This window comes from Oryctolagus cuniculus, chromosome 8 (genome assembly GCF_051225735.1).
Source record: "Oryctolagus cuniculus isolate XC-2025 breed Fujian yellow rabbit chromosome 8, ASM5122573v1, whole genome shotgun sequence".
Taxonomy (NCBI): Eukaryota; Metazoa; Chordata; class Mammalia; order Lagomorpha; family Leporidae; genus Oryctolagus; species Oryctolagus cuniculus.
Window position 1 is genome coordinate 28450420 of NC_142874.1, and position 21667 is coordinate 28472086.

Genomic DNA, 21667 nt, shown 5'->3' on the forward strand with positions numbered 1-21667 from the left:
TTTACACTGGTGGAGAAGGTAATCTGGGAAAAATAGCTGAGTGTGTGTATGTGTGTGTGCATGTGCACATATGAATTTAAAGAAATGAAATTCTATTAAAATCTTCATAGATCCAATCTCAAGGAGTTATAAATGGACCCCAGGCCATTATATGCTTAGTATTTCTCTTTTTAGAATTGTGGCAAGTCTGGGCCCGGCGCCGAGGCTCACTTGGTTGATCCTCCGCCTGCGGCGCTGGCATCCCATTTGGGTGCAGGTTCTAGTCCCAGTTGCTCCTCTTCCAGTCCAGCTCTGCTGTGGCCCGGGAAGGCAGCGGAGGATGGCCCAAGTCCTTGGGCCTCTGCACCCATATGAGAGACCAGGAAGAGGCTCCTGGCTCCTGAATTCAGATCAGTGCAACGCCAGCCATGGCGGCCATTTGGGGAGTGAACCAACGGAAGGAAGACCTTTCTCTCTGTCTCTCTCACTGTCTATAATTCTACCTGTCAAATAAAAAAAAAAAGAATTATGGCAAATCTGAAAATGAAGAGATGAAGAGCAAAAAATCTAGAGAAGAAATGGACTTAATTAAAAAGTTCCTACCAAAAGTGACTTGCACATATTCAATAATAGAGAGTTATGGACTGCCTAAATGTTTACCAGATTAAGAGTTAAAAGGATAAAGAAATAAATACAGAGGTAGAGTTCAAGCTCACAGTGGCCCCAGTATCCGCTAGTTAAAATGTATACAAACCATGATTTCTGCATAAGATGATAGAAGTGACAGAGACGGGGCTGGAAACCTGAAGACTTGTGTCCTGCGGTGAGTTCTAATTTTGCTAAGCATGATCAGATACACAAGATCAAGGTCTAGACCCACCACTTACTTTTATGGTGTCAGGATTTTTTTTTCTACCCCCTTCCCCTGACATACCACATTCTACTTTCTGGGACTTTTTTTCTTACTATTTCTTTTCTTTTTACATTTTTTACATCTCCAGTTTCCTATAGGCTGCAAGTACAACTGGGAAGCACCTACAGAGATAACATTTCTAACCCTGCCAAGTTTTACCTCTCATGTTATTCCTCTCCTCCTATTGTTCCTTGCTGTGTTTTGCTGCTAGTAAGCTTTCAATCGATTCCCACAGAAGTGTTAACTCATAACCAAGGTGTTAACTATCCCAAGTGTCCATTATCTGAGCACCATTTAAATGTTCAAGACGGGGTCTTTGAAGACCCATTAGGTCACACAGAGAAACATGCAGAGAAGATTTCCCCATGATCAGTAGCATCCCAACACTACACTTCAGACTTTCACTCTCTACCCACATTCCCAGTCACTTTGCCTAGACAGCGGCAATGGCCTTGGTAGGAGAGGCCTGAGGATCAGTGGAGGATGACCTGGACCATCCCAGAGCCACAAAACCTCAAAGGAAATAGGCCCAGCCTACCTCTTATTGCTTCAGAATTTCATATTTGTGATTTGCTTGTACATCTTATCTACTACCAGATCTGGAGTTTAATGCTCTATGAGATGCTTCCCCACCCCCACAAGATTCAGAAAATAATTATTTGTTCTTCAAAAACAAGTTTTTACACTTATCAGCAGTCCTCATGGAGCTGCCTTGTTGGAAGTTGTTAGCGAAAGTCAGATGTGAAAAGATTCTATAAGCAAGTAGAGAAAGCAATGAAATAAGAAGGGTCTTCTAAAAGCTTATGGAAAGTGCATAATGGAAAAAACTATGCATCCTTCCAAAAAATTCTGCCTCCAAATAATTTGCATTTTCCATAAATTTTGGAAGTAAGCACATCAACGATTTGGTGGAAGAGAATATAAACATAAATATATGTGCTTCCATAATTCTCTAAGTGAATGTTAGTCTTAGATGGCATCATATATTTATGCTAAAATACATAACGGATGCTGAAGAGGGTGTGTGTGAAAGCATCGTTCCTCATCAAATACTTCATGGCAAATAGCATACCTCTCCTTGCAAGGTAGCTTATACAAGGTAGAGGCTTAGTTTAATTGAAGAAGTACTGACTTCCGCCATGCAGCAGGGCTTCACCTAAGGAACAATGTCTACGTTTTCCATGTTGGCTTCAAATGATAAAATAATAAGATTTTAAAATACGACGAACTATTCTTATTGAATTGAGAACAAAGGACTTTGTCAAATATTGGGGTGGAGAGGCAAGAGTGGGCTAAACAGGTAGGGCCAGGGCAGCAGTAGCAGTGATGGTGGAGGATGAACCTATTATTATCTTAATGAGGCACAAAGCAAGATCTCAAAGATGCTAACATACACAGCACAGCTCTGTGACCAAGCTAATATAAATGTCCTTGGAGAATTTACACATTAGTGTCCTGACAGTTATCTTGTGTGTGTTTCTGTCAACCAGGGATTCTGTGGGTTTCTGCTATAGATTCTGTGTGTGTGTGTTTTTCTTTCTCTAATTCATCAGAAGAGAAATAGGAAAGTTGAGGAAAACACTTCTTTTCTGAGTTGAATAGCCATTTCTTTCCTATCATGTATGCTACATTTTTAAACATCCTGGATGCGAAACTTGAAATGAACATTACTCATTGTGTTTGCTATTTTAACATATCTTGACAAATGTCACCTCACAGAACATGGGAGTAGATGGTATTGGTGCCATCCAAGTAGCTCCTGAAGTTGGGAAGCTACAGGAAACCTGTGCGGTTCTTGGCTTTGGGAGATGTAGTTCTGCCTGAAAAACCTATTAAGTCCACTCGAGATTCATAACATTATTGCAGTGTTTCAGCTTCCAGAAACCTCTGGATTTACATGGGCTATTCACTTTGCCCTAAAACTCTAAGTACCGGGAGAGTCTTGGTCGCGCTCCCCTTACAGGGAACTGATGACTGGTTTCCTTCTGGCTTACTGGGAGATGTAGAGAAGGCAGGGAAAACTAAATATGTTGTCAAAGATGGGGGGGGGGGGGTCGTGTCGTGTCAAATGCGCGTTCAAGGGCTGCAAATGGTCTGCTTACCTCTCCCAGGGGAGACACGGGAGACTTGTCCAGCCTTGAGTCAGGTTCTAGAACGTCCAATGCACTCGCCAAGGAACAAGAAAAAACAGCCAAACCCTAAAATCCCTCCAACCGTCTAGGCTCGTGCTCAGCCAGCTAGAAGTTCACGGCCAACTTTGAATTTCCTGAAATGAAGCAGGGCTCCCAAGCGCCTACATGTGGCCTAGCTTTCAGGGGCAGAGTCGGCCCAGGCTGACAGGAGAGCGAGTCGCGGGGATCCTGGCTCGGCGATGCCAAGTTCGCCTCCGCTTTCCCACTCCCTGCCTTTCCTCGCTCGCACCTGCACGGTAGGGGCAACCACGGGGCGACGGGGCGCGCTCGGGGCGCCGCCGAGGACTCCGGAGCGGGAGCTCCCGCACCCGCGCGCGCCCGGCGCCGCCCGCCCGGAGGCCGGGGCTGCTGCGGGCGGGCGGGGAGGCGGGGGAGGGCGCGGGGGAAGCGCGGGGAGTCGGCGCGCGCGAGCGCGGCGCGCGGGGGGAGGCGGCTGCGGAGCGCGCGGGGCGCAGGGCGCGGAGTGGCCGGCAGGAGACGGCGGCGCGTGAGGCGGCTCCGGCAGCAGCGCCCGCCTGCATTTCCAGCGGGAGGCTGCGAGCGCAGTCCCGGCTCGCCGCAAGGTGAGGTGCGGGGAGGCGGCCGCCTGCCGGCGCGGGGCTGCTGCCCCCCGACCCCTGCGTGCTCGCGCGTGGGCGTGCGGTCTGCGGGGAGGGAGCCCCCCATGCCCCCCGCTCACCCCCAGACCCCGCTCGTCTCCTCCCCCGCGGCGCCCGCACCCCTCCGCTGACCCCGGCCCCCGCCCCCGGTTGTGTCTCCTCTCCCAGATGCTCAAGGTGTCCGCCGTACTGTGCGTGTGTGCAGCGGCTTGGTGCAGTCAGGCTGCGGCCGGGGGGCGTTCGGACGGCGGTAATTTTCTGGATGATAAACAATGGCTCACCACCATCTCTCGGAAGTCGGACAGTGGAACAAATTCCGAGACGTGAGTGCTGCGCGCCCCCCTCACCCCACCGCCACGACCCCCGTCCCCGGGCACGGCTGGGGTGGGGGAGTGGGCTCGGGCGGAGCGGGGCCGCTCTCCGCCGCCCCGCCGGGGAGAACTTGGCGGCGCCGGGCCGGGCCGGGCCGGCTGGGAGGGTGGGTGGGCGCCCAGCGCCCCCGCAGCCCCCCGAGGCTTGCAAAGTGCGCGCCCCCCTCACCCCACCGCCACGACCCCCAGTCCCCGGGCACGGCTGGGGTGGGGGAGTGGGCTCGGGCGGAGCGGGGCCGCTCTCCGCCGCCCCGCCGGGGAGAACTTGGCGGCGCCGGGCCGGGCCGGGCCGGGCCGGCTGGGAGGGTGGGTGGGCGCCCAGCGCCCCCGCAGCCCCCCGAGGCTTGCAAAGTGCGGGCTGCACCTTCCCAACTTTTGAGTGCGATTCCGGGGCCCGGTAAATGCAGCGGATGCGCCGAAAGTCACCGGGGTCCATCCCCGCCGTGCACTGAGTGGTTCAGTGAGGAATCCGCTGGGAGAGGGACAGATGTACGGGTTGACGGACGCCCGGCTCCCCGGGGGTGGGAAGGTGGTCAGTCCGCACCGGTCGGTCGGCAGAAGTTGAACTGCCCCCTCACGCCTTAAAAATCGCCGATCCGGTCCGAGTGTCATCCCGAACCCGTTCGCCAGGCTCTGGAACCCGGGCTCATTCCGAAGGGGAAGCTGGCAGGTGGGGCGGGGGTCGGCCAGGAAAGGGTTAAACGGTGGGCTCTCCCCACCGCCCCAGCCCCAGCACCGGGGCGCTCCGTCCGTCCGGGGTTGTGCGGACCCCTCCGGGAGGCCCGCGGTGCGAACCCGAGACCGCGACGTCGCAGCCCCTCGGTCTGCCCCTCAGCTTGGAGCCTGGCGGCCGGGGCGGGCGGCGCGGGTCCCCTGGACGCGCCCGGCTCCGAGGTCCCAGCCCCTCCGAGGGACACCCGCAGGCCCGACCCGGAGTCGGCCCGCGCCGCGGCACTGGGCACTGGCGGGGGTCTCCCGCGGGGTCCCGCTGCGGAGCCCCGCGCGCCTTAACTTCTCTCCTCCGCCCCGGCTTCCCCGCGACTTGGGGTCCCCCGGCCCCCCAGCCCTCACTGGGCCAGGAAGTAGCCGACGAGCCCAGCCTGGGAGAGGGAATCCGCAGAAAATGGTCATTTTGACTTTAAGTGTAGGTGCAGCTGGTTGGTGCGTGGGCACCCAGGAGGAACAATGATGAAATACTGAATGAGGGCTCTGTCTTAGAAACAAAGCAGAGCCTAGTTTTATTGCTAACTGGATGCTCTTATAAAGAAAAAAAAACTCTTAGGCGTTTGTTTTGAATGTATATTAATATATATATTAGATATATGTATATATTTACAAAAAAGCTAGAGAGTGAGATATGTATAAACCTGGAGAGAATGTGTTCAGCATGCTCTCAGTGGGGGGAACATTGAAAATTTTGTCAGTATTAGAACAATATTTCAAATTTCAAGTTTTTTTTTTATTTCTTGGCTGTTGAAATGTTTTTTAAAAGGGAACTTTGGGCTTTCATCTTGAAAACATACTTTAAGATTTTAATGTGTTAGTGTTCTCTTACGTTGCTTCAGTTACTTTGTTGAATTATTAAGAGTGACCGGTCCACACTTGGGCAGTTTGTGAATTTGTTTGGTTTAAAGTATTGAGAAAAGTTGAGTTGTTTACTGCAGAACTTAGTACTCTACAGTTTGTGCAGCCAAACTGTATAGAGACAGACTAGTGGGTTGTTACAGCACTCATATTTTCAGATCTTCTTAAGTGATCTCTGGGGAAAATGGTATGCAAATGTAAATAAAGGACTTAGGAGATACTTGAAGCAAATACGTTTGGAAATATCTGCAATATATGTGACTATAAAAATGATTTATCTGAAACGCTTATCTCGGTTCTCAGCGTTGCCGTTTCAGTAAGACAATTTCATTTTTATGAAGATGACTTTGGAGGTGGTGGAGAAATGAAGTGCTATCATTTTCCCCCTTGAGCCACCTGTTGCTTATTATTAATATGATAGAAGGCATGCTGAGAGCCTGGCGTCTCAAATCCCACTACCGAGTAATTGATACAGAATCTATCCCAGAGTCATTAGCTTCATAATTTTTTGTGTACCTTCCAGGATGTTGTTTATCTTTTAGTTCCTTTTTAGATCAAACCAAATGATTGAAAATAGACTGCATTGCCTGTGAAACTGCCTTGAAATGTTAAACCTGAGCATTTACCTAAAATAATGGATTTATGTACTCCGTCTGTATGAAGGCAAAGAAACAAGGAAATCTGAACCTCTCTGAGAAACAGTTTAGCTGAAGTACTTTTGCTTGGTCTTGTTCCATTAAAAAAGAATAGCTACTTTCATTTAGCAATAAAAGCTTCGGAAGATGCTTCAGCATAATTAATTCTGAAATTAGTACTTACCTTTTGTTTTTTGATTACATGCAAGTTTGAGTTGTCCCTTCTTTTGAATTCTATTTGAAAAGTCTCTTGAATGTTACTTGTTAATGCAACTCATTCTTATTTTGATAGAATGATTTTTAAAAATATGGTATAATTTATATGTGATTTAGATATATAAATCTGTTTATTTATAAGAAATCTTTGGGAACAAAGATAGGAAGTGTTAGGTGAGACATGGTGGATTTAGAAATTACTGCTGCTAATGTCTTATTTCTTCAGTTTCCTCAGAACAAATCACAGAGAAATAGTAAAATCAAACACAAGTCTACAATAAGTGTTGACATAGAAGAAACTTCAAACAATTTTCACCACTCCATACTAGAACCGTTCCTTGAATAAAAAGTTAACTTTAGTTTTTCTTCAAAATGCACAGTGTATAACTATATATATTACATAGACATAGTTTTTATCCTTAGGAAAATTACTAATATTCTTGGTTATTTGTGTAAAGATTGTAGTAAAGCTTTTCATCTCCCAAATTCTAGTTGAGATTTTAATCTCCATGTTTTAATAGAATTTGACTTAATCTAAAAATATAGAGAAATCAGCACATTGAAAAAGAAGTGCAGGAGGTAGAACCAGCATGGTATTTTCAAGCTATTAAGATATGATTTTTAAGATAAATCCAAAAAAGCCTTGTCAACAATTGGGATCTGTTGAGCAGATAACACTCGTTGTGTGCTACTTTAAATGATTCTAGCTCTTGTTAAGTTGTCTTAAAACCAAGAACTTGTGATTCCTCAGTGGGAGAAGTATGAGAGTACTACCGCCTTCTCCAAGGATAGGAGTGAAGGACTGTCTCGTCACATTCCTGCATACGTCTTAGAATTGGAAACCATCATCATTTTGAGGAACCTGATCATTACCTCAGACGGCTCATATATTACATATTTCCAACATTTATATTTTATAAAATCTATTAAACCATGTCCTTTATCATGTAATAAATGAGTAAAAAATTTGGAAGTCAGTGAATTAATTGGCACTGTCTGATGTAATGCTGTCATCAGTCTTATTCTTATATATTTTTTACTTTCCTGAGGTACAAGTAGTAATTAAGAGTAGCAGAATAAGTAGAACAGGAGACACCCTTAAACACTGTGTGTTGGAAGCAATACTGTCACATAAAATGCTAGCAAAAGGAGCGATGATGGTCAGGCTTATTTTTAATAAATCATGTAATAAAATCAGGATTGTGGCAGTAAGTTGAAATTCAAGTAGTTCTGCATTAGATTTTTTTTTTCAATTAAAGTACCTGGCACTCATTTGAACTTGGTTTTAAAAAATGGTTGCCATTATTGTTGCAAAACCCGCAATCAGCTTCAATTTACATTTATTCCCTAAGTGATTTTTAGTGCTCTTTAGATATATTGAAAGCACTAATAAAGCCCTACAATTTAACTTGCAAAATTTAACCTTAATGTAAGCTAAAGAATGTGTATAACATTGTAAAACTGAAAAAATACTGGTTGGTGTGTCTCAGAGAAAGTCAAGTCACTAGAGGCCTTTTCAAAAATGCTTGATTTGAGCAGTAGTGAGTAAACCTTTTTTAAACTGAATTGAATAGAAGTAAACCTTTCTTAACTTCCTTTTTTCGTTCTCTGTGCTGTTTTCATCTGAATTCAGGTTCCTGAGGGTACAGGTCATTTAAGGGATAATAATGGCTGATAGAGAGGGACATTTCCCGTCACTCCACAGAGGGCTGAAGGCTGCTGAGAGTCTATTAACTTTTACTGTTGTTGGAAAGTAAATAAAACAATTGGTTTCCATGCCTACTGCAAGGACAGCACTCTACTGCTTCCTAAGACATTAAAATTCAAACCAGGAGAATCTTCAAAGAATGTCCTCAGTATTGTTTAAGGTTGATGATGCAGCCTGATCGTGTTTCTTGAGTAGTAGGCATACCCTGAGCACTGTAGAATTCTCCCTTACGCTACCTCAACAGGTGGCAGCACAGTTCACTCTTACTTTTCAGAGAATATGTGCCAAACATAAAATTAGAGGATTATTAATAATTTGGATAAGTTTAACAAAGTAACTGCTATTTTCTATAGCAGTTTCTATTTTCTAATCCTAATAATGGATACTCGATTCTTAAGAAAATGCACACTATCAGCGTTTCTTGTCATGGAACTTTGCTAACCGTGGTAATTATGTTTTATCATAGTTGAGATCATAGGCTTTTCTTGTAAATTCTTAATATTTAGTTCACTGCCTTAACATCAGTGTTTTTCTTTCTTTCTGTTGCTTTATTTATTTGTGAAACAGGGAGCTCCCATCTGCTGGTTCACTTTTCAGATACCCACAAGGGCTGGGGCTGAGCTGAGGTTGAAGGTAGTAGCCACCAACTGAATCCAGGTCTCCTCTGTGGTTGACAGGAAGCCAGTTATTTGAGCTGTCATCTGCCTGCCAGGATCCGAAATGACAGGAAGCTGGAGTTGGGAGCCAGAGCCTGGAATTAAACCCAGACACTCTGATGTGGGCTGCCTGTGTCTAGGTGCTAGGGCAAATGCCTATTCCTCTTTTGCTTCGTTGATGATAATATACCATGTGCCTAGTACTTAACAAGCTGTTGACTATCCCAAGGTGCTTCAAAAAATTCATGGAAAAAAGAATTAGAAGATACATTGATTTTTGTGCAAAAATTGAAATCCATGCATACCATTTTCTTAATATTCATTTTACCTGAATAATTTGAAAGTCCTTGATACTGTTTGTATTTGCAGGTCACAGCAAGTGAGAATATAGAATGAAATAGCATTTATATGGGACTGCTATTCATATTGTTTAAATCAGGACATTTAATCAAGTGAGAGACAGTTGACTTCTGAAGTCAAGTAATAGTCTGACAGTTGTGGGACCAGTGAGTACCCACAGTGCCAAGGGCTAGCCATTTGCAGCAACCTGAAGCATACCTTGTTGTCTGGGTCCTACTTTAGCTCTGATTGCCATATAACTTCTGCATTCCTATTTCTTTACGCTGCCATTGTCACCACTGCCATGCTCACTTGTCAGAGTGAAGATTGGCTTTGTCACGTCAGGTATCACATCACGAAGGAAGCCAGGTCAGAGGATGTACCCTTATTTGATAGTTTCTGGAGAGGGAACCTTGAAAGTGGTGGTATCACATTATGAGACTCCACTAGGGTGTTTGAACTGAATACAAAGTGTAGGAAATTTGCTGTGGGCTCAGTATCACTGAAATGATAGGGAAGTAGACAATCTTTTTAACTCCCCAGCTCTCATAACTTCTAGTGAATTAGTAGAAAAGTGCAGTGAAGTATGTTATATATTAATGTTAGCCGTCGCAAAACACACCAGACACCGGAGTAAGGGAAAGGGTTTATTGGGGAATACCCTACAGACCAGAGTGAAGGGGCAGCAAAGGAAAAAGAGAGAAAGAGAATATAAGAGAGAAACAGAGAGGAGCTAGCAAGGAGAGAAGATAGAGCAGAGAAGAGGAGAGAGGAGAGCAGAGCCAAGAGAGAAGAACCAAGAGCCAAGAGACCAGAGGAGGAGGCTAGAGAGAGGAACCCAGAGAGAAGAGTCAAGAGATCCCGTGGGCAGGAACAGACCCTTTTAAACTTTGCCTGAGAGCGGGCAGGGAAGCAGGAGCAGCAAATCCCATTAGGATGGGGGTGGAGCCTGGCTCAGGTAGCTGGGCCATGCGGCACCTGGCTACAACTGCGCCAGTTTCCTAACAAAGTATATTGAGAAATAAATTATTCTCTGCATGTTTATGTCATATATATGTACATTTCTGTATTTGTAGGTGTATGCATAAATGTATTTGCATGGGGGTATTTTGAAATTCAGGAAAGATAAGTTTATTTTGGTAGAAAGAAATTGAGATCAACATATAGGTTTTTCATAGTAGGCAATTTCCATGAACTTCTTGAAGATCCCATAGATGCCTGTGTTTTAGAAGTTTTTGCACCAAAATAAACTTTTCGATTCATTTTCCATGAACATTCTGAAGTATGCTTGTATACATGTGTGTGTCTTCCAATAGCTAACAGGTGAAATAATCTGAATATCAAGACATGCATATGTTATACTAAAGATACTATATACCAGGGGCTTCAAAAGGGGTGTGAAAAATCTGACCAAAAATGATAAAGATTTTGCATCAACTTTCGAAAGTACCGCCCTTGTAATATGCTCCTATGTGTATTATAGTTATTAAACTTAATATACTAAGTAGAAAGCAAGTGCCGCACCATCACCTAGAACGTTATGATGTGTTAGGGTTCCCTCCCGCATCCCTCGTTGGGTTTTCTGCATCCTACTTTCTGTGAGTGTGGCCTGTGTGCTTTCCTGCTTCTTACAGGAAATCAGCTTGTCTGGGATTGGATTATATCCTTCAACTTTGCAGTTGGATGTTCAAAAGGAACACTGTGTACTGTGGTAAAGCATTTATGTTCCTACTCTGACTGCTGGGTAAGACTACTGGGTTGGAAGCTTTTAGATCTCATGGTTCTGACTCGGAGTGACATTTTACCTCTTATTTTTTCATGATTGCATACTCTGGGTCAGAACTGTATTGTGTGTACTTATTTTTATGGGCTCATCATTGAATCTTCAACACATACCATCTGACCCTTCTGAGTTCCTATAGTATTTACATGTCTTTTCCTGTTTATGAAATTCCTTTCATCTTTCTGTCTGCCGGTTTTTAGAGTTGGAGACCCCCATGCAACTGTGAGCTCGCTACAGCTATAGGTTGGCTATAGGTTGGCTATAGGTTGGCTATAGGTTGTGGTCTCCCTTTGCTCCATACGACAGTTTAGCTAGCATTAGCACAATAACTAGCTGGGAACTTGTATTAGAAAATAGGGGCCGGTGCTGTGGCGCAGCAGATTAAAACACTGACCTGAAGTGCTGGCATCCCATATGAGTGCCGGTTCGAGACCTGGCTGCTCCTCTTCTGACCCAGCTCTCTGCTATGACCTGGGAAAGCAGTAGAAGTCCTTGGGCCCCTGCATCCGCATGGGAGACCTGGAAGAAGCTTCTGGCTCCTGGCTTCGGATTGATGCAACTCTGGCTGTTGTGGCCATTTGGCGAGTGATCCAGTGGATGGAAGACCTCTCTGTCTCTATCTCTCTCTGTAACTCTTTCAAATAAATAAAATAAATCATTTTAAAAAATGAAAATATATGTATTAAATGAAGGAACGTGATATTCAGTGCTGCCTCTCCTGTTGTCAATATATTAGAGATAGAGGAAGATCCTGCAAAAGGGAGGCCTTGAACCAGAGTGCCTTCATTAAGATAGAGGTCATTTCCCAACCATGCAACCAACAAGAGATGGCTGACCAGGCCTGGGCTTTGAATGACTCCCTCAGCAGGGTTGTGCCTATATGGCCTTTCTATGAACAAGAAACATTTAAGAGAAAGTCCGGAGCAGGCAGCTCACCCTACAAGTGCCCTTGAACTGGTCACACAGGACTTCTACTTGTATCCCCCAGTCCTCAATTTAGTTCCATGTCTACACTTAACCACAAGGGGAAATAACAAAATTTAATCCCTGGTGGAGAAGGATTAATTTCTAAAGAAAGAAGTCAATACCTGGTACTGGGAAAGAAATATAAAGAATATATTATATTGTATATTATATATAGAGAGAGAGAATATAGAGAACTATAATGTAGTAGACAACTACTACTTTACAGGGGAACTTTAAAACATTTGCAGAAAAATGGAATTAAAAGAAAATTTTTGTGCAAATTGTTTTTGACATCCATGAAAAATTTTTTTTGATAATACCTATTTCCCAAAGACTTTCTGAAGACCGCCTTGTACATATAGATTTCAAAATTTTGTATCAAAATGAATTTATCCTTTAATTCAGTTTTCCACACACATTTTGAAGTTCTGTCATATTTGATCATGCTCTATCAGTCATCTAAATATCTCTTGAAGATGTTCTCAACCTCCATCCTGTGCCTACTGATAAAATTTTTTGTAGTCAGCAAATTGCCTTGCCTTCAGTTTTTTCCTCTTAATTTCATGTGAGCCCTCTGTCCTCAGCCCATGAGAGAGGCTGAACAGGCAGGCAGCCTGCATAAAATTGGAGTGCCTGGTACCTAAGGGGGTGAGTCTAGGGGTTCAGTATGGTTGCAGGTGGTGGTGTGCTGGTTTCTAAGAGGAAGTGTTGGTCAGAACCCAGGGGTATCCGACAGGTTATCACAGGAGAGAGCCTGCCTCTGCTGACCAGCCCTGTTTTCCTCCAGGGAAAGCATTTAGCGTATCTTCTGTGAAAGTTTTTTCAGCTTTCAATGTGGGGGTCAGAGTTTCCGAATGCCCTTGTGTGTCAGTAGTGATGCGTCGGGGGGAAGTAGAATTTACTTTTCACTTCCCTGAGGTGAAGGGACAGGATGCTGTCTTGCAGCCCAGGTTGTACTTCCTCTGAGAAAAGGAAAAGGGACAAATGTGCCAATTCCCATTCACTGAAATATTGCTAGAGATCATGCCATTGCCAGGTTCATGCAGCTCCTGGTATGGAAGCAAAGCAAACAGTCTGTTTAGCAGTCCCATCTCTGGGGCAGTTAGACTTGCTGAGTGGCCCTTGTGCTTTCTGTTTGTTTCTCGACATCAGAGACGGATGGCAGCTTGAATGCCGAGTCTCTGGCCTGGATCCCAGGCAGCGCTGGGGGATGACACTGGTTGACTCTTGTTGTTTTGGAGAGATCCTTGATTCCTTCCTCCTTCATACGTGTCAAAACTTTACTAATGAGCCGAGGTGCCGGCCCATTTGTGTTTTCTTACTCATTAACAGCTGTTAGGTTAGTCATTAACAGCTGTTAGGTTAGTCATTACTGGCCACTCAGAACGGTTTTCTATCTTTTGAAATGTGACATTTGGTCTTTCAAAATCATCACTTTGACTGTCTTTGTTATTTTTGAGACCAAGAGGTGGATAATGCTTTGGGATGTTTATTAGGATTTATTGTCTTTAATACAGAATCCCAGTAATTTGATGAGTTTATCTTGAAGTCAGAATAAAAGGCCTCCAGTTGACTGTCCTGGTTGACTGCCTTACTGGCCAGTAGTCACGAGGCACACTCTGCTCAAAGGGTAATGTTTGTTGTTGTAGGGACACCACTACTGGTAATAGCATGTTACTGCTATTTATACTAGTGAGCTTTCTGTGACATCTCAGCACAGTGCTAAATATCTTAGTTGGGCAGGAATGGCTGTTAGAAGGAATGTTAAAATATCCTTACACTAGCTATTGTTTGGTCAGGTGTCAGTGTGCCCATCTACAGTTGTGGTTGATTTCTTTTTTTTTTTTTTTTCTTGATAGATTAAGCCCCTTCCACCCCCGCCCCAACTCACATGTGCACACATATTTTCAAAGCATGTAAAACCTGGAAATGGAAAAGAAATTATTTGCTTCAAATAAACATTAGGAATTCATAAATTATTATTGTATAGAATCACATGCACCTGTAATGTAAGTGAAATCCATGTGGAATGGGTTCTGAGAGTCTTCCAGTCTGTATCTAGCAGATCACTTACTCTTTCATGTTGAATATCAAAGCATGATATAATGCTATTGACTTAGAAAAATGAAGCCCTGTCATATATAAAGTAGGTTGGAATATAGCTAATGTTTTATATTTGGAAGGCCTTTCTATTCAGAATTTCATTTAAGAGATTAAATAGCATAATCATTGAACATGGATTCACTGCTTTGGAGTTTTGTAGCAAAAGAGCAAAACTAATTAGCTGCCAGACTAAGGAAAACACAGAATAAATTAAAATTCAATGATTTCTATATTTTATTCTTAGTGAAGCTAAATCATTTTGAACTTTTTAATGCTAAATTTTAAACTAAGTGCGATATGAAATAAGTGGGTATATGAAATATTCTCTGACAAAAATGAAAACCAGCATTTATATTGAGCGTTCCAGATGAATTTTGTGAGTTGATTCTCAGCATAAGGACAAACTTATTTAGCTGGACTGAAAGAAGAGGGAGCAAAAATGTAACAACTTAATCTCATTTTCTGCAAATACATAAAACGTTACTGGGCATGTCTTCTGAATATGGTGATATACTTACTATAGAGAGCTCCTAAAAATAGTAATTTGATGGCGCCTTAATCATAGCTCACTTTTATTTTCCTATCACCAAGCTACTTTGTGACTTTCAAAATATTTACACAGGGTGCTCTAGGCAGGGTATTCTGAAATATGAGCTCGCTAATTGCCTTGGCACATGGTATTAGCATCTGCTGAAGGATCCGTTTTGGAATATCAGGAGAATATTTATAGTCCTTTCATGGCATAGAGTAGGGAATTATAGGAAACCTTCTAGTCTTTAGCAAGGCTGTCTGAGGTGCCCTTGGCAACATCTGATATTCTCCTCAAATGTCCCTCAGGCAGCCAGAGTCATCTAAAGTGAACATTCCCTGAGGCAAAGCTTTCTAGAACATTGTTTCAACAGCATTCACCTAGTGTTACCTGAGAAACCTTTCTTGGACATAAAAATATAGGGCTGAGATCTTATACTCTTTATTGTTTTTGAAGAACTATTGTATTTACTGAAATTGAGTGAATTAAAAGCCCACTCCATGCTGATAACTTGGGAAGGTTCATTTGGAAGATGTAAAATTTGAAAGCAGTCCTAGGCAAAGGTACACATTTGTTTGTAGATCAATACATTGGGCATTTTGTCCCCAGAACTCCATGTTGATGAAAATGCTAACCCAGAATTGGAGTTTGGTGTAGCAGTGAAGTCACCTCTTGGGACGCCTACATCCCATTGTGGAGTGTCGGGTTTGTGTCCCAGCTACTCTGCTTCCCATCCAGTTTCCAGCTAATGTGTGCCCTGGGAGGCAGCAGATGATGTCTCAAAGTATTTGGATCTCTGTCATCCATATGTTAGCCCCAGATGGAGGTCCTGGTTCCTGGCTCAGCCCTGGCTGAGCCCAGACTGCAGACATTTGGGGACTGAACCAGGGAAATCTGTTTCTTTGCATTTTTTTTAAAGATTGATTTATTTGAAAGTCAGAGTTACACAGAGAGAGGAAAGGCAGATAAAGAGAGGTCTTCCATCCACTGTTCACTTCACAATTGGCCACAATGGCCTGAGCTGCACCGATCCGAGGCCAGGAGCCAGGAGCTTCCTCCAGGTCTCCCACACAGGTGCAGGGGCCCAAGGACTTGGGCCATTTTCCACTGCCTTTCCAGGCCACAGTAGAGAGCTGGGTCGGAAGTGGAGCAGCTGGGTCTTGAACTGGTGCCGATATGGGATGCAGGCACTACAGGTGGTGTCTTTACCTTCTATGCCACAGTGCCAGGCCCTCTGCATTTCAAATAAGATGAAAATGAATAAGCAAAAATGCTAATCCTACTTGTTAGTGTTATTGTTATTTATAATCAGAATCAAAAGAGTTCTCTTTTTAATCTACGCATTTCCTATGTAAAAGTTTTGAAAACATGTGAAAAATGCCAATAGAGAATGACATATTTAACTTACACAGCATATCAATATTGTAGGAGAAGACATCCCACCTTGTCTTTGGAGATTAAAATGTATTTGAGAAAAAGAAGTTATTGGATGCATACAGTGCTTCAAATCTTTAAAGTGACTGACAACCACAAGTAGTTTATAGGGCAATGAATGAGATCTGGAAATCTAATTGAGAACTGTTTTGTTTGCTCTGAGTATCTGGAAGTCGCCTGGCTTTTGCTGCCGGAAGTCTTGCATTTGTTCTTGGAAGGAGGCCCGTTTATTTACATGCACTGTGTGCACTGATGTTTGGCTCAGGAAAAAGATTTGCATCAGCCTCAGTGGTGACAAAAGCACCCATGGCCCAGGTGTCTTGTGTGGCTACTGCTCTGGTCCTGCAAGGAAAGTAGCATAAAGTGTCAGAACTGCACTGAAGGTTGCGTGTATTTGGCCTTGAACACAGGATCATTTTTGAGCTAACAGCGGTCCCTTGATCTCAGCTTCCTCTGCTCTGGGCTCCTGAATGACTTTCGAGTGTCCTTTGAACTCTAGTCTTGAATTCTCACAATAGGTTTTTTGTGTACAGTGCTCTTAATACGTGGTAAGTAGTTTATGATTTCTAAATGTACTTAAAATTGCTTTTAATTATTGGTCTTGGATGAAATCATTTCATTTTAACTTCTGTGCTGCTGAGGTAGACTGTGATGTTTCTTATTTGTATTTGTGCTTGAATAAAACCCTGGTGTATTGAAGTTTGTGAGTGTAACTTTTTATTTTACTTAAACAAAGTTGTATAAATACCTTTCTCCTAGATAGTGCAATAAAAATCTCAGCATCTCACTTTTCCAGAAATACAGCAATATTTGTATCACATTATAGGTCTGGAGTATGTGAAAATACCTATTTAGGACAGGCTTCTGAACTGGGCTTAAATTATCTTCATTCCCACATCCTTTCTTAAATAAACATTGGCTAAGCACTTAGAAGTCAAAATAAACTGTGTAAAGAACATATGCTAATAGAATGTGTATTATGCAAATTTGAAATAGCATGTTTTCCAAATTTTGTAATATTTTAATATATTACAATTTTTCTGAAATAGCTTTGTAAATTAAAGGAATGGCTAGTTTAGAAGTTTCAAATAGTCTCTCTCTTTTTTTTTTTTTTTTTTTTTTTTTGACAGGCAGAGTGGACAGAGAGAGAAAGAGACAGAGAGAAAGGTCTTCCTTTACCGTTGGTTCACCCTCCAATGGCTGCCACGGCTGGTGCATCGTGCTGATCCAAAGCCAGGAGCCAGGTGCTTTTCCTGGTCTTCCATGGGGTGCAGAGCCCAAGCACTTGGGCCATCCTCCACTGCACTCCCAGGCCATAGCAGAGAGCTGGCCTGGAATAGGGGCAACTGGGACAGAATCCGGTGCCCGACTGGGACTAGGACCCGGTGTGCCAGCGCCGCAGGCGGAGGATTAGCCTAGTGAGCCGCGGCGCCGGCCTCAAATAGTCTCTTTAAAAAATTTTATTTTCTTTTTGGAATTCAAATGCATTAATACAGTGCAAATAAAAACCAACATTAATTTCATCTTACATTGTTTAGTCAAGTTTTAAAAATACCGACACTGGAGTAAGGCAATTTGTATGTGTATGTTTAGTTTGACAAAATGTTTATTTCTACTCTCTGATCCTATTTAAATTTACTTTTAAGTTACCCCTAATGTTGTCATTCAATCAGGAGTATTAACTTCTGCAATATAATTAATAAAAAAGTTTCTATATTTATAAAACTGACTCTTTTCCAAAGCTAATCTTCTGAGCCAAAAGTCTTTAACATTGTGGGGTACAGAAACTCAGAACTCAAGGACAGCTACGATCACTTTATCCAGAAAATGTTTAGATACACAAAACATGTTTTAAAATTCAGGTGACTCAAGGCCGGCTCTGTGGCAAAGCGGGAAAAGCCGTCACCTGCAATGCCTGCATCTTCACTTCCCATCCAGCTTTCTGCTATGGCGTGGGAAAGCAGTGGAAGATGGTCCAGCTTCTTGGGTCCCTGCTCCCCTGTGGGAGACCTGGAGGACACTCTAGGCTACTGGCAGCCATTTGGGGGAGTGAACTAGTGGAAGGAAGACCTCTCTCTCTCTCTCTGCCTCTGTAACTCTGCCTTTCAAATAAAATAAATAAATCTTAAAAAAAAAAAAAACACATTCAGATGACTCATTGCTTCGCTGTGATAATCTGAAACATGGATATAGGTGCCTCTGCAAGGCAGCGATCACTGTGGAACAGAGGCTGTAGCTTGGAGCTGTGGGGATTTTTTGATGCTCTTGGGATTTTAGGAAATTTCTAATGGAAGTTGTCTTAGAGCCGTGCATGCCTCCATTGTTCCCAGTCCAGGCCCTTGCCAGTCTTGTCAGGATCTCCTCTGCAGTATGTTTCAAAGCAAGACCCTTTGCTCTTCCGAGCCGCTCACTTAGACTGTGAGAAGTTACCCTCATGCTCCTGGTGACCTTCATGTTTCTAGACGATCTTCCCGTTTTTCTGTGAGCGTCGTGCTTTCAGACTTTTACCTGCCAGTGAGATCTATAGTGCTTATTGATCAAGTACGTTCTCCTACAGTGTAGCTCTCCTGTGTTGCTCCTCTGTTCAAGGCTTCCCATTCAGCATTTAATTTATTACGGAGTAGTACTGATCCCATTGCTACTGTAAGCTGCCATCCAAAAATTCCAGAGTAGAATTGCCTTGAGTGGGATAAATTGTAACCTGCACATAGTGGGACTGTTCTTATATTTTGTATAGGCATATTGGAGGAAGATTATATTCTCCTAAATATGTTAGAGTTAATGTAAGCCCCAAGGATATTGTAACACCTACTGGGAGGAGGGCTGTCAAAGGAGTCTGAAATGAGTCAGAGAAAATAGTTCTCAGAAAACTCTGACGGTGCCCCGGAAGGAGAATAATTCCTTCCAAGTTTGGTCTAGTGCTCTGTAACATGTAGAAGAAAAAAAACCCCTGTCTCCGAGTCTGTGTTCATGCAGCAAACATCTGATTTCCATGTAGCTCAGACTCGGGGAGATCATGCACCGGGCTTTCTGACATGCTGTTTCTGCTGTCAGAACCAGGTTTTTTCCTGAGGCTTCGGGGCCGGAGGCCAGGTCCTAGGTGGTGGTAAATTTATCAAGGTAACGCCACGGTGTGAGCTCCTTGGTTGGTAGCCAGGATCTTTCTGGTGCAGACAGAGATCTCCAGGAGATTTCTGTTCAAATGTCAGCACCAAATAGCATTCGGTTTTCCTGTCCTCAAATCCAAAACCCCTTATCTACCTCCTCCAAACCATATTTACTTCCCTCTGTCCTGCATTCTTTGCCAATCAAATTGAATTCTTACCTGTATTTTTGCTACATTTTCTGCTTTCTGTGTGTGGCTTACTCACTATGAGCCCTTCATCCAGAAGGGAAGAGACCAAGGCCCTACTATTTATAACTTCCCTAATATTTCTCATTTTTGATGGCCCATTTCATATTCTTTTTTTCCCAAGACTCCTGCCATGATTTCCATGGTCAAATGCAACATTTCTTTTCCTTGAACCCCTGAAGCTTTTTTGAAACATTTGTGTTTGCTCAGAGGATTATGCTCCTTTTTTTCTTCATCTTCTTTCTTTTCCCCAAGAAATCTTTTATCTACAGAATACACTTCATGCTTTTCATAATGTAACATTAGGAATTGAATGGATGTTACCACCATACCTGCCCTTCCACCCATACTCCCAGCCCTCTTCCTCTTCCCTCTGCTATTCCCATTCTTATTTTTTAATAAAACCTATTTTCAATTAACTTTATACACATATGATTAACTCTATACTAAGTAAAGAGTTCAACAAATTTTATGGAAAAAAAGCTATTCCTCAATTGTCAAGACATTTGCATCTTGAAGTGTTAATTTCACTTCTATAGATTATCTTTAAGGTGCATTATTAGTTATCACAGATGAGGGGGAGCATATGGTATTTGTGGTGTCTTTTGGATCCCCTATATATAGAATCATGTTACCAGCAAATAGGGATAGTTTGGCTTCCTCCTTTCCAATTTGTATCCCTTTGATTTCTTTTCTTGCCTAACGGCTCTGGCTAAAATTTCCAGGACTATATTGAGTAGCAGTGGTAAGAGTGGGCATCTTTGTCTGATTCCAGAAGTCAGTGGGGATGCTCCAACTTTTCCCCATTCAATAGGACTCTGGCTGTGGGTTTATCATAAATTGCCTTGATTCTATTTAGGATTGTTCCTTCTATACCCAATTTGCTTAGAGTTTTCATCATGAAAGGGTATTGTATTTTGTCAAATGCTTTCTCTGCATCTATTGGGATGATAATACATTTTTTTGTTCCTTAGTTAGTTCATGTGATGTATCATATTGATTGAGTTTTGAATGCTGAACCATCTCTTGCATACCAGAGATAAATCCAACTTGGTCCAGGTAAATGATCTTTCTGATATGTTGCTGGATTCGATTGGCTAGTATTTTGTTAAGGGCTTTTGCATCTATGTATTGCATCTAAGTATTCCCTCCCTTTCAATTGTTTTGAATAACTTGAGAAGAATTGGGATGGTGAGGCCATCTGGTCCTGGACTTTTCTTTGCTAGGAGGGTCTTTATTACTGATTCAATTTCTGTCTTTGTTATTGATCTGTTTTGGTTTTCTTTGTCTTCATGACTCAATTTAGGTGCGTTGTATGTGTCTGGGAATCTATCTATTTCTTCTAGGTTTCCTGATTTGTAGCATGCAGCTCTTTGTAGTAATTTCTAATGATTCTTTTTATTTCTGTGGTGTCCGTTGTTACATTTCCTTTTTCATCTTTAATTTTATTGATTTGGGTCTTTACCCTCTTTTTTTGGTTAGTTGGGACAATGGTGTGTCAATTTGTTTATTTTTTCAAAAAAATAGCTATTCATTTGGCTGATGTTTTGTATTTTTTTGTTTCAATTTTGTTTATTTCTTCTCTAATTTAATTATTTATTTTCTCCTACTAGTTATAGGTTTGGTTTTCTGTTGTTTTTCTAGGTCCTTGAGATGCATTGATAGCTTATTTATTTGGGTACCTTTCCGATTTCTTGATGTAGGCACCAGTTTCTATAAACTTCCCTCTTATTACTGCTTTTGCTGTATCCTGTAAGTTTTGATATGTTATATTGTCATCTTCATTTGTTTCCAGTAATTTTTTGTTTTCTCTTTTGATTTCTTCTATAATGCACTGTTCATTCAGGAGCATGTAGTTCAGTCTCCATGTGTTTGCGTATGTTCTGGGGTTACTGAGTTGTTTCTAGCGTCTGAGTGCAGCAGGAACACCTACCAAGCAAGTTCATGTACAGATGAGTGAACAGGGATGTGACTGGTTCTTTTCTGATTACATGTGGCATAATTTTCCTGTTGCTTATTTTCATTTTATTTGAATGCTGGAGGAGGGAGGAAGAGACAGACTCACACACACACACACACACACTGCTTGACTCCCCAAATGCCCACATCAGCTAGGGTTGTGTCAGGTGGAAGGCAGGAGCCTAGAACTCAGTCTGAGTTTTTCAGGTGGGTACAGGGATCCCAGTACTTGAGCCATCACCTGTTGTCTCCCAAAGTGCACATGAGCAGGGAACTGGAATTGGGAAACAGAGGCCCTCCAGTGTGGGATGAAGGCTACGCAAGCAGCATCTAAACCACCAAGCCAAAT

The 21667-nt window shown here is 42.9% G+C and overlaps 1 protein-coding gene across 1 annotated transcript in view; it reads left to right on the forward strand.

Moving 5' to 3' along the window:
• Positions 1-3016: 3016 nt before the first annotated feature.
• The window catches only part of LOC149124944 (uncharacterized), a 99423-nt gene continuing 80772 nt past the window's right edge, over positions 3017-21667 (forward strand). The window contains exons 1-2 of the transcript XR_016211781.1: positions 3017-3647; positions 3852-4006. The gene's annotated coding sequence lies outside the window, so the exon portion shown is untranslated. The remainder of the gene's footprint in view (positions 3648-3851; positions 4007-21667) is intronic.